Consider the following 14568-nt stretch of genomic DNA (forward strand, 5'->3'; position numbering starts at 1 on the left):
CTCCAAATTAGGCCTCAGCAATACAGCTTCAAAATGATATCCCAACTCTTGTACTCAATACTTTGACTATGAAGGCCAACTTCCCATGCTGGACCTTGTATGTTGCCTTGCTGAGATCAATATAGACAACATTCACTGCCTTGACTTCATCAACTGTCCTGGTAACTTCCTCAAAAAACTCTGTAGCATTGGTTAGACACAACCTACCACACACCAAGCTGTGCTAACTATCCCTAATCAGTCTCTGTCTATCCAAATACTCTTACCTGGTTCCTTAGAATACCTTACAGTAACTTCCCCACTACTCTACTGATGTCAGGCTCACTGGCCTACAATCTCCTGGTTTAATTTCAGAGCATTTCTTAAAGAGCAGAACAACATTAACCATACTCCAATCCTCTGGTACCTCACCTGTTGCCAAGTATGATTTAAATATCTCTGTTAGGGCCTCTGCAATTTCTAGACTCACTTCTATAGACTGCGTCTATCTCCCAAGTAAATACAGATGCAAAAATCTATTTAAGATTCTCTGCCCCCCCCGCACCAATCTCTTTTAGCTCCATGCATGGATTACCATTCTGATCTTCCAGAGGATCAAATTTGTCCCTTACAATCCTTTTGCTCTAAACATTTCTGTAGAAACCTTGAGGTTCTCTTTCACCGTGGTTATTAGAGCAACCTCCTTTTTAGCCTTCCTGATTTCCTTCTTAAGTGTTCTCTTGTATTTCTTATATTCTTCAAGTATCTCATTTGTTCCTATCTGCCTATAGCTGTTATGTACCTCCTTTTTTTTTCAAAAACCAGTGTTCCCTAAACCCATTATCCGTACCTTTTATTCATACAGGCCCATACAAGCTACTGTATCTACTCTCAAAATTTCACTTTTGAAGGCTTCCTGTTTACCACGTATACCTTCGCTCACACTTGCCAGATCATTTCTGATACCATCAAATTTGGTCTTTCTCCAAATCAGAATCTTAACCTGAGGACCAGACCTATCCTATTCCGTAATAACCTTGAAACTAATGGAAATGATCACTAGTTGCAAAATGATCTCCTACACAAACTTCTGTCATCTGTCCTGTCTCATTCCCTCATAAGAGATTAAATATTGCACACTGTCTCATTGGGACTTCTACATACTGATTAAGGAAACTTTCCTGAACACACTTAACAAACTCTTTCCATCCAGCCCTATTACAGTATAGGAGTCCCAGTCAATATGTGGAAAGTTAAAATCACACGCTGTCACAACCTTATGTTTCTTGTAACAGACTGCAATCTCTCTACAAATTTGTTCCTCTAAATCCTGAGGACTGTTGGATGATCTGTAATATAGCCCCATTAAAGTGGTCATACCTTTCGTATTCCTCAGTTCCAGCCATAAATCCTCAGTAGATGAGTTTTCCAGTGTGTCCTGACTGAGCCAAGCTGTGACATTTTTCCTGACTAGTAATGCCATCCTCCCCCCTTTTAATCCCTTCTGCTGTATCACATCAAAAACCCTGGAATATTGAACTGACAGTCCTGCCTCTCTTGGAACCAAGTCTTACTAATGGCTACAATATCATAATTCCATGTGTTGAGCTCATCTGCCTTTCCTACAATACTTGCATTAAAATATATATAATTCAGAACATTAGTCCACCATGCTCAGTCTCTTGATTCTTGACTTTGTCTGAGGTCTTAACAACATCTGTCTCCACAACCACTTCACCATCTGTTGTGGCACTCTGGTTTAAACTCTGTGCAGTCATCAACAGAACCTCACTTCTGTACCCCTAATGATTCCCCTTTCCCTTCTGAGCCAGAGAACTGACCACCGTGACTTTCCTTTGCTAGGTTATTCCCGCCCCACAACAGTATCCAAAGTGGTGTACCTGTATTTGACGGGGATCCCTCAACAATTCTTAAAGCCATAACCATAACCATAATGAGTGGTACAGCAGGCACTTATCAACATATGGCCAGCTTTTGCGTTTTTAATTTTGTTAAGGTATGTTTATTTTTATTTCATAGCTTCAGGAAATAATGGACATTAAATTTTTAACTTGCAATCTGCATAATGGTTAAAACATTAAGTAAAAATTATATAATTGGCCTGATTGATTTGGACTACACCCGATGATCCAATTCCAGTCTTACATTGTACACGTGAAGCAGATCAATTTCTTCAGAACTGCTAGCTAATTTGGGGGTGTGTGTGATTGGTTATATTGTTGGGCACCAGTGATCTCAGTGGGCTAATGCTCAATAGCGGGCATCGGAAGAAAATGTTATGGAGATTTCTCTGATATAGAGATGAGCTCAATGCCTTTTATGCTCGCTTTGACAACAGAACATGGCGGCACTTTCATGAACCCTCACAGACACCGAAGACCTTGTGCTTTCAGTCTGTGAGGCCAATGTGAGCATATACTTCTTGGTGAATCCACAGAAAGCATCTGGCCCAGATGATGTACCTGACTGACTATTGAAGTCCACTGCCAATCAACTAGCAGGAGTGCTTCTGGAAATCTTCAACCTCTGGCTTTGACAATCTGAAGTACCCACCTCAGACAGGTAGGCTTCAACCATACTGATAACCTTAGAAGAACATGGTAACCTATGTGAATCACTATCATTCAGTAGCATTTGCATCTACTGTGATGAAATGCTTTGAGGGATTGGTGATGAAACATATCAACTCCTTTCTGAGGAGTTACCGGATCCACTCCAATTTGCTTACCATCACAACAGGCCAACAGCAGATATCACTTCATGGGCTCTTCACTTAATTCTGGGATGTCCAAACAATGAAGGTGCATACATTGGGATGCTCTTCATTGACTACAGCTCAGCATTCAACACTATTCCATTCCTCGAAACTAATCAGTAAGCTCCAAGACATAGGTTATGTCACCTCCCTGTGCAACTGGATACTTTGATTTCCTCACTTGCAGACCACTAGTCAGTTTGGATTGGCAACAACGTCTCCAAAGTCACCATCAGCACAGGTGCACCACGAGGCTATGTGCTTAGCCCCTGCTCTACTCACTTTATAGATTTGATCACGTGGTTAAGTACAGCTCTAATGCCATATTTAAGGTTGCTGATGACATCATTTTGTTGGCCAAGTCAAAAATGACGATGAATTGGCATTCAAGATGGAGATTGAAAATCTGGTTGAAAGGTGCCATGACAACAACCTCTCACTCAAAGTCGGCAAAATGAAAGGGCGGATTATCAACTAAAGGAGGAAGAAATCACAATCCATGAGCCATAAGTGGATTGGAGGTGGGGAGGTTCCGTAGTTTTAAATTCCTTGGTGTTTTCATATGTATTTATTTAGAGGTACAGCATGGAGCAGGCACTTCGGGCCCTTTGAACTGCGTCATTGCAGCAACCCCTGATTCAATTCTAGACTAATCACGGGACAATTCACAAAGAACAATCAACCGACCAAACGTTATGTCTTAGGACTGTGAGAGGAAATCGGAGCACCTGGAGAAAACACACACATTCCACTGGGAGGATGTACATCTTTATGGATGACATAGGAATTGAACTCTGATGTGCCTGAGCTGTGGTAGTGTCATACTAACCGCTATGCTACTGTGATGCCCCATCAGAGGACCAGCACATAGTGCATCTACTTTCTTATAAGTCCGCATACATTCGCCATGGCAAAAAACTTCAGCACACCTCTATAGATGCACAGTGGAGAGCAGCTCAACTAGTTGCACCATGACCTGGAGTGCAGTCACCGATGCCCAAGAATGGAAAAGCCTACAGAGTGGTGGATACATTCCAGTCCTTCCCAAGCCAAAGGCCTCCCCACCATTGGGCATGTCTACAAGGAGTGCAGCCACGAGAAAGCAGCACCCGTTATCAAGGATGTTGGGGGGTACCCCCGCCACCCCACAACATCCAAGCCATGCTCTCTTCTCACTGCAGCCACCGGGAAGATGGTACAGGAGCATTAGATCCCACACCACCAGGTTCGAGAAATTATTACCCTAAATCATCAGGCTCCTGAACCAATGTGGATAACTTCACTTATCACAACTCTGAGCTGATTCCACAATCTATGGACTTATTTTCAAGGACTCGACAACTTGCGTTCTCAGTTTTATTAATTTATTGATTTATTTTTATTTGCTCAACTTTTGCACATTTGTGTTTGTCAGTCTTCGTATATGTTTAGATTTTATAAATTATATTGTGTTTCTTTATTTTCCAGTAAGTACTTACAAAGAAAGGCAGTATATGGTGACATCTGTGTATGTTGAAAATAAAGTTACTTTGACTTTGATAAGGAGCTTTTGAGTTAAGGCTGAGTGCTGTTCTGGCAATAATAAAATCTGGACTAGAATTCATGACCTTGACCTCCAGATTATTGTTGCTGCCCATATCCTCTAAAACAAAAAGAAAATTAAACAATAACATATGGAATTATCAGTACAACATCATGCATTCTTAACTTTGGAGCTACGTAATCAAAGTGCTGCTGTTTCAACACCTGCCTAAAGTAAATAGCAACAATATTATTAGCTTTATTAAAGCAAAATCTACTTTTTCTGAAACATGATAAATTATACAGCAGCTACACATGATACTAAAAGTAAATCTAATTTAAGAAAACTATTATACACAACAGGATCAAAGTTGCTGGTGAACGCAGCAGGCCAGGTAGCATCTCTAGGAAGAGTCGATGTTTCAGGCCGAGACCCTTCGTCAGGACTAACTGAAGGAAGAGTTAGTAAGAGATTTGAAAGTGGGAGGGGGAGGGGGAGATCCAAAATGATAGGAGAAGACAGGAGGGGGAGGGATGGAGCCAAGAGCTGGACAGGTGATTGGCAAAGGGGGTATGAGAGGATCATGGGACAGGAGGTCCGGGGAGAAAGACAATGGGGGGGGTGGAGCCCAAAGGATGGGCAAGGGGTATAGTCAGAGGGACAGAGGGAGAAAAAGGAGACAGAGAGAAAGAATGTGTGCATATAAATAAATAAATAACGGATGGGGTACGAGGGGGAGGTGGGCATTAGTGGAAGTTAGAGAAGTCAATGTTCATGCCATCAGGTTGGAGGCTACCCAAACGGAATACAAGGTGTTGTTCCTTCAACTTGAGTGTGGCTTCATCTTTACAGTAGAGGAGGCTGTGGATAGACATGTCAGAATGGGAATGGGATGTGGAATTAAAACGTGTGGCCACTGGGAGATCCTGCTTTCTCTGGCAGACAGAGCGTAGGTGTTCAACAAAGCGGTCTCCCAGTCTGCATCGGGTCTTGCCAATATACAGAAGGCCACATCGGGAGCACCGGACGCAGTATATCACCCCAGCCGACTCACAGGTGAAGTATCGCCTCACCTGGAAGGACTGTCTGGGGCCCTGAATGATGGTAGGGGAGGAAGTGTAAGGGCATGTGTAGCACTTGTTCCGCTTACAAGGATAAGTGCCAGGAGGGAGATCAGTGGGGAGGGATGGGGGGGACCAATGGACAAGGGAGTCGTGTAGGGAGCGATCCCTGCAGAAAGCAGGGGTGGGGGGAGGGAAGGATGTGCTTAGTGGTGGGATCCCATTGGAGGTGGCGGAAGTTACGGAGAAAAATATGTTGGACCCGGAGGCTGGTGGGGTGGTAGGTGAGGACCAGGGGAACCTTATTCCTAGTGGGGTGGCGGGAGGATGGAGTGAGAGCAGATGTGCGTGAAATGGGGGAGATGCGTTTGAGAGCAGAGTTGATGGTGGAGGAAGGGAAGCCCCTTTCTTTAAAAAAGGAAGACATCTCCTTCGTCCTGGAATGAAAAGCCTCATCCTGAGAGCAGATGCGGCGGAGACGAAGGAATTGCGAGAAGGGGATGGCATTTTTGCAGGAGACGGGTGAGAAGAGGAATAGTCCAGATAGCTGTGAGAGTCAGTAGGCTTATAGTAGACATCAGTGGATAAGCTGTCTCCAGAGACAGAGACAGAAAGATCTAGAAAGGGGAGGGAGGTGTCGGAAATGGACCAGGTAAACTTGAGTGTAGGGTGAGAGTTGGAGGCAAAGTTAATAAAGTCAATGAGCTCTGCACGCGTGCAGGAAGCAGCGCCAATGCAGTCGTCGATGTAGCGAAGGAAAAGTGGGGGACAGATACCAGAATAGGCACGGAACAGAGATTGTTCCCCCCCTCTCTCTGCATTCCGCAGGGATCGCTCCCTACACAACTCCCTTGTCCATTCGTCCCCCCATCCCTCCCCACTGATCTCCCTCCTGGCACCTATCCTTGTAAGCGGAACAAGTGCTACACATGCCCTTACACTTCCTCCCCTACCACCATTCAGGGCCCCAGACAGTCCTTCCAGGTGAGGCGACACTTCACCTGTGAGTCGGCTGGGGTGATATACTGCATCCGGTGCTCCTGATGTGGCCTTCTGTATATTGGCGAGATCCGACGCGGACCGGGAAACCGCTTTGCTGAACACCTACGCTCTGTCTGCCAGAGAAAGCAGGATCTCCCAGTGGCCACACATTTTAATTCCACATCCCATTCCCATTCTGACATGTCTATCCACGGCCTCCTCTACTGTAAAGATGAAGCCACACTCAAGTTGAAAGAACAACACCTTGTATTCCGTCTGGATAGCCTCCAACCTGATGGCATGAACATTGACTTCTCTAACTTCCGCTAATGCCCCACCTCCCCCTCGTACCCCATCCGTTATTTATTTATATACACACATTCTTTCTCTCTCTCTCCTTTTTCTCCCTCTGTCCCTCTCACTACACCCCTTGTCCAACCTCTGGGCTTTTTCCCCCCCCCTTTTCCTTCTCCCTGGGCCTCCTGTCCCATGATCCTCTCATATCCCCTTTGCCAATCACCTGTCCAGCTCTTGGCTCCATCCCTCCCCCTCCTGTCTTCTCCTATCATTTTGGATCTCCCTCTCCCCCTCCCACTTTCAAATCTCTTACTAACTCTTCCTACAGTTAGTCCTGACGAAGGGTCTCGGCCTGAAACGTCGACTGCACCTCTTCCTAGAGATGCTGCCTGGCCTGCTGCGTTCACCAGCAACTTTGATGTGTGTTGCTTGAATTTCCAGCATCTGCAGAATTCCTGTTGTATACACAACAGGAGTAGGGCACTACAAGCTGCTGAAGGTGCAGATAGAAAATAAATGCAGAATAAAGTGACAAGGAACATTTCTTACAGTCTTCTTGTGAGTGACGTGGAGAAATCTAAACTTATGTTCAGATATAGCTGTGTTTATTTTAATGTTTCCTTCTAAAATCAGCAGTGAATCTCTGCAAGAATTGTTTGCCCAAAGCAGTATTTAGCCACAGCGCATGAGCGGATTTACAATTCCATGGGATTAGTGTTTCACTCAGAAATTTAAAAGGCCTGTGCTGAGAAAAATGGAGAGAATCCATAGCTTGCAACCTCAAGCATGCAATGATTTCACTAGTAATGACAGCAATTGGCCAAAGGGTCAGAAAATGATGAGCGAGTGTGTGTTTTTCAGTAATGCTCTCAAACAGGATCACAGATATTTCGGTAGAGCAAGAAGGGATCAGAAAGATTCCCTCCCTCAATAAGATCCAATGCACCCTTTGAAAAATTGTGGAATGGTATTGTCGCTCACTAACAATGCTAGACCAATAGTTGTGGACTTGACCACATTATAGAAATTATCTGGAAAACCTTTTGGTTATGCCAGTTTATAGAATCTTTTAACATTTTTCAATCTTTAACATTGTTAGCTATGAAAAACGATCTAGTGCTTTCTCTGCATATATGATGAAAAAACTTTCCTTGGGCTTCTAACCAGGTACAGGTAATGGATGATTTTAACGTTATTTAAAATCGATACCTGTATCCGGATGAAAACAAAGAAGTGTTTATTCATTGTTAGCTATGTTAATTGGAGAAAGGGGTAATTTCACTTGCCTCAGATGCTCCTTCCTGCCCAAGTTATTTTCCATGATAAAACACACTCCCGTCAGCAGTCTGAGACACAAAGGCAGAAACCCTCTTTGCTAATGGTTGTCCATTAAACAGCATGGAAAGATCAACTTGCCTTTCAGTTGTTCCTTTATTTATGCTTCCCTCTCCTTCCACTGCCTGTTGATTCTTACCAGAATGCGGGTAAAAACACAATAAAAACAGAAATCCTCTTTACAAAAGCCTTGGGACAAAAATAGATGTCAACAAGAGAATCACTCTGAATAAGGATAGAAAAGGAACAGGGCCTTAACACTCCCATTTTCCCTGAGGAATCTTGAAATATTGAGTGCTTATCACTGAAATTGGTCTATTGATGATGTCATTGCATCTGCACTCCACTCTGTCCTAACTGACCTGGAAAATAGTGCTTCATACGCCAAGATGCTGTTCATCGACCTAAGCCTGGTGTCAATATAATCATCCTTCAGAAGCCGGTGAGTTAACTGTCCTTGTCATATCTCAACTCCTATTTCTGTAACTAGGTCTTGGACTTCTAGACAGAAAGACGAACATCTCCAGCTCTATCACAAACAAGAGAAAATCTGCAGATGCTGGAAATCCAAACAACACACACAAAATGCCGGAGGAACTCAGCAGGCCAGGCAGCATCCATGGAAAAGAGTAGAGTCGACATTTCCACCCGAGATCCTGCCAAAAGGGTCTAGGCCCGAAGTGTCAACTGTCATCTATGAGGCAGTCATAGATGAGAGCTATAGGGAGGTAGTCACACCTAGGCTGTCAGAAGCAGGTCGTTGGGTGACAGTCAGAGGGGGGAGGCGAAGGTGAGCAGACAGGTAGTGCAGAGCACCCCTGTAGCCATTCCCCTGAATAATAAGTTTACGGTCCTGGATACTGTCAGCGGGGACGACCGACCAGGTGTGAGCCACGGTGGCAGGGCCTCTGACACTGAGTCTGACCCGGTGGCGCAGAAGGGTGGGACGGAGAAGAGGAGAGCTGTCGTCATTGGAGACTCTATGGTCAGGGAAGCAGACAGGAGATTTTGTGGACGTGAGAAGGACACCCGCATGGTTTGTTGCCTCCTGGGTGCCAGGGTCCGGGATGTCTCTGACCGGGTGCACAACATCCTGGTACGAGAGGGAAAGCAACCAGAAGTCGTGACACATGTTGGGACCAACGACACAGGCAGGAAGAGGGATGAGGTCCTGAAGTGTGAGTTTCAGGAATTAGGCAGAAGGCTGAAGAACGGGACCTCAAGGGTGGCATTCTCAGGATTGCTGCCAGTGCTACATGACAGAGATGGTAAGAATTGGAGGAGATGGCAGTTGAATGCGTGGCTGAGGAGTTGGTGCAGGGAGCAGGGTTTTAGATTTTTGGATCATTGGGATCTGGGGAAGGTGGGACCTGTACAGATTGGATGGATTGCACCTGAACTCGAGGGGGAGCAATATCCTTGCAGGTAGGTTTGCTAGCATGGTTCAGGAGAGTTTAAACTAATTTGCGAGGGGGATGGGACAGTGAAAGAAGTGCATGGAGTAAAGCCAGATCTAGCATATAGAGAGGCTTTGAGGAAAGCGAAGCAGAATAAACGGTGTAAAGACAGTAAGGTAGAAGGGCTGAAGTGTGTGTACCTCAATGCAAGAAGCATCAGGAACAAAGGTGATGAACTGAGAGCTTGGATACATACATGGAATTATGATGTAGTGGCCATTACAGAGACTTGGTTGGCACCCGGGCAGGAATGGATTCTTAATATTCCTGGATTTCAGTGCTTTAAAAGGGATAGAGAGGGCAGAAAAAGGGGAGGAGGGGTGGCATTACTGGTTAGGGATACTATTACAGCTACAGGAAGGGTGGGTAATGTAGCAGGATCCTCTTTTGAGTCAATATGGATAGAAGTCAGGAACAGGAAGGGAGCATTTACTCTGTTGGGGGTATTCTATAGACCCCCTGGTAGCAGCAGAGATACAGGGGAGCAGATTGGGAGGCAGATTTTGGAAAGGTGCAAAAATCACAGGGTTGTTATCATGGGTGACTTTAAATTCCCTAATATTGATTGGCACCTGATTAGTTCCAAGGGTTTAGATGGGGCAGAGTTTGTTAAGTGTGTCCAGGACGAATCCCTGTCACAGTATGTGAACAGGCTGACCGGGGGAATGCCATACTAGATCTAGTACTAGGTAATGAACTGGGTCAGGTCACAGATCTCTCAGTGGGTGAGCATCTGGGGGACAGTGACCACCGCTCCCTGGCCTTTAGCATTATCATGGAAAAGGATAGAATCAGAGAGGACAGGAAAATTTTTAATTGGGGAAGGGCAAATTATGAGGCTATAAGGCTAGAACTTGCGGGTGTGAATTGGGATGATGTTTTTGCAGGGAAATGTACTATGGACATGTGGTCGATGTTTAGAGATCTCTTGCAGGATGTTAGGGATAAATTTGTCCCGGTGAGGAAGATTAAGAATGGTAGGGTGAAGGAACCATGGGTGACAAGTGAGGTGGAAAATCTAGTCAGGTGGAAGAAGACAGCATACATGAGGTTTAGGAAGCAAGGATCAGATGGGTCTATTGAGGAATATAGGCAAGCAAGAAAGGAGCTTAAGAAGGGGCTGAGAAGAGCAAGAAGGAGGCATGAGAAGACCTTGGCGAGTAGGGTAAAGGAAAACCCCAAGGCATTCTTCAATTATGTGAAGAAAAAAATGATGACAGGAGTGAAGGTAGGACCAAATAGAGATAACGATGGGAAGATGTGCCTGGAGGCTGTTGAAGTGAGCGAGGTCCTCAATGAATACTTCTCTTTGGTATTCACCAATGAGAGGGAACTTGATGATGGTGAGGACAATATGAGTGAGGCTGATGTTCTGGAGCATGTTGATATTAAGGGACAGGAGGTGTTGGAGTTATTAAAATACATTAGGACGGATAAGTCCCCGGGGCCTGACGGAATATTCCCCAGGTTGTTCCATAAGGTGAGGGAAGAGATTGCTGAGCTTCTGGCTGGGATCTTTATGTCCTCATTGTCCACAAGAATGGTACGGGAGGATTGGAGGGAGGCGAATGTTGTCCCCTTGTTCAAAAAATGTAGTAGGGGTAGTCCGGGTAATTATAGACCAGTGAGCCTTACGTCTGTGGTGGGAAAGCTGTTGGAAAAAATTCTTAGAGAAAGGATTTATGGGCATTTAGAGAATCATGGTCTGATCAGGGACAGTCAGCATGACTTTGTGAAGGGCAGATCATGTCTAACAAGCCTGATAGAGTTCTTTGAGGAGGTGACCAGGCATATAGATGGGGGTAGTGCAGTGGATGTGATCTATATGGATTTTAGTAAGGCATTTGACAAGGTTCCACATGGTAGGCTTATTCAGAAAGTCAGAAGGCATGGGATCCAGGGAAGTTTGGCCAGGTGGATTCAGAATTGGCTTGCCTGCAGAAGGCAGAGGGTCGTGGTGGAGGGAGTACATTCAGATTGGAGGATTGTGAGTAGTGGTGTCCCACAAGGATCTGTTCTGGGACCTCTACTTTTCATGATTTTTATTAACGACCTGGATGGTGGGATAGAAGGGTGGGTTGGCAAGTTTGCAGATGACACAAAGGTTGGTGTTGTTGTAGATAGTGTAGAGGATTGTCAAAGATTGCAGAGAGACATTGATAGGATGCAGAAGTGGGCTGAGAAGTGGCAGATGGAGTTCAACCCAGAGAAGTGTGAGGTGGTACACTTTGGAAGGACAAACTCCAAGGCAGAGTACAAAGTAAATGGCAGGATACTTGGTAGTGTGGAGGAGCACAGAGGGATCTGTGGGTACATGTCCATAGATCCCTGAAAGTCGCCTCACAGGTAGATAGGGTAGTTAAGAAAGCTTATGGGGTGTTAGCTTTCATAAGTCAAGGGATAGAGTTTAAGAGTCGCAGTGTAATGATGCAGTTCTATAAAACTCTGGTTAGGCCACACTTGGAGTACTGTGTCCAGTTCTGGTCGCCTCACTATAGGAAGGATGTGGAAGCATTGGAAAGGATATAGAGGAGATTTAGCAGGATGCTGCCTGGTTTAGAGAGTATGCATTATGATCAGAGATTAAGGGAGCTAGGGCTTCACTCTTTGGAGAGAAGGAGGGTGAGAGAGGAGACATGATAGAGGTGTACAAGATAATAAGAGGAACAGGTAGAGTGGATAGCCAGCGCCTCTTCCCCAGGGCACCACTGCTCACTACAAGAGGACATGGCTTTAAGGGAAGGGGTGGGAAGTTCAAGGGGGATATTAGAGCAAGGTTTTTTACTCAGAGAGTGGTTGGTGCGTGGAATGCACTGCCTGAGTCAGTGGTGGAGGAGGATACACTAGTGAAATTTAAGAGACTACTGGACAGGTATATGGAGAATTTAAGGTGGGGGGCTTATATGGGAGGCAGGGTTTGAGGGTCGGCACAACATTGTGGGCCGAAGGGCCTGTGCTGTGCTGTACTATTCTATGTTCTATTAAGTTTGCTGATGACAGTGGTTGACCACATCAACAATGCTAGCAAAATGGCATTCAGAGAGGAGGCAGAGCAGCAGTCTCCCTGGAGAGTGTTTGGAGAGTTAGAGTTAGTTTCTATGGAGCACATATAACGGATGATCTCACCTGGTCCCTCAACACCACCTCTTTCACTAAGAAAGCACAGCAGCATCCCTACATCCTGAGGAGATTGAGGCAAGGCTCCCACACCTTCTAGCCAATTTTTACAAGAGCACCATTAAGACTGACCTGACCAGCTGCATCACTGTCTGGTATAGGAATTACAAGGCTTCTGACCGCAAGGTGCTATAAAGGATTGAGAGGATTATCAGGAGCGCTACTTATGCAGAGGTCTAACAATCTCTTTGACCTTTTCTATCATTAGGATAAGGACTGTTAGGATGGGAAACAGCTTCTTCACCAGTCTGCGAGACCACTGCCACCATCTCATCATGTATCCTGCTTACTTTTAACTTTTGTCTTATTATTTGTTTATGATAATATTACCCTATGTATTGTGTGTGAGATATAGGGATATACTTTGTTGTACATCTTGGTCCAGGGTTTCGTTTGGCATATCAATACGATTGAATGACAATAAACTGAACTTGAAAATGGTTCCACCATCCCTAAACACATAGGTAATTTCTCTAAAGTTTTTCCTCTTGCCCAACTCCTCCTCACACAAAGTAGATGTTTGTCTTATCACTAAGTGAATCACTTTGTCATCTAATCTACATTCTAATCTCCATGTTTTTTTCTTCAAATTATTACTGGAACCTAAATAACGAGTCAATTCCTGATCAAGATCCACTTTTTCACCCCCTTCCAGCTGCCTTTTGCTTGGTCACGACTTTTTGCCAGAGGCGGGCCTTAACATCCCAAGGTGGTTTCCCATGTATTCCAGGTGCCCGGTTGGGAAACCAGATGTTTTATTTTGCAGTCAGTAGTGAGATCTCGGCTGTTGCAACTTCCCTGTGTTAATGCTGTAGGCAGAAAGCATGAGATGGGAAAATAGTGACCTTGGTCATGTGGTGATAAAACTACTTTGCTTGAGAATAAAGTCAGTCCCTTTCATTTAGGACACTTGGCTGAATGTGTACAGTAGGGATGGAAATAATTTATTGATAATCTAATCCAAACAATTTAAATTCGGATTATTTAAATATGTGCATTGTTTCCTCCTCAATGCTACACTAGAGCGCTTAAAACAAAAGGTGGAACAATGAACGAAGTTTCCTGACTCAGAGACAACAGAACAACAGCTAAATGGATCCATGTAAAATCCCATATTCCATTCTGAGACCAACATTCAAGATACATCGATAATTTTTATCAACATCCTTTAGTTAACATTTTTAATTATTTAAAACAAATCTATAAAATGAATTTAAAATAATTTTAAAAACAAAACCAGTCAAGTATCATATTGAAATGAATGGACTTGCGCAAAACACAAGCACGTGAAAACTCCGCTTCAATTTCCAAACAGAAGTGGATATGCTGTATTTTCAAGAGGATCAGTTATATGCATACATATTATGCATTACACACAGTGAAATTATGATTTATATCCCTGTACATAATGCAATGGTCCAGATTGTTCTGGTGTGGGGTGAGTGGGTGGTGGTTACTGCTGCGTACACTTTGTATAACATTACTCCTCCACATCCAGGAGCCCGGTTTCACAGGCTCAGAGGTTCAAGAGCCAAGTATCATGAGCATCAGGTAGGTTTTCAACGTTAACAAAATTTTGTTTCAACAAAACATTCTTAAAGCCCACAACCGTCTGCAAAAAAAAACTTTTCAACCATGCCATTAGTCAATTAAATATGAAAACTAAAATATTTTAATAAAAATTAAAACAATCAAATGGGTTTACACAAGAACACAAAGAAATAGGAGCAGTAGAAGTCTACCCGAGCTCTCAAGCCTGCCCTGCCGTTCAATATAATTGTACAGCCAATCTGGTTTCTGTTGTGCCATTCCTCTAAAACCCTCAATTATTCATTCTTTCATGTATTTATCTATCTCTACCTTAAAGATATGTAATAATTTGACCTCATCACTCTCAAGGACAGAATTCCAGAGATTTACTACTCTTTTAAAGAACAAATTTTTACACACATCAGTTTTAAATGACTGTCCCCTTATTTATAG

The sequence above is a fragment of the Mobula birostris genome, chromosome 7 (genome assembly GCF_030028105.1).
Source record: "Mobula birostris isolate sMobBir1 chromosome 7, sMobBir1.hap1, whole genome shotgun sequence".
Classification (NCBI taxonomy): Eukaryota; Metazoa; Chordata; class Chondrichthyes; order Myliobatiformes; family Myliobatidae; genus Mobula; species Mobula birostris.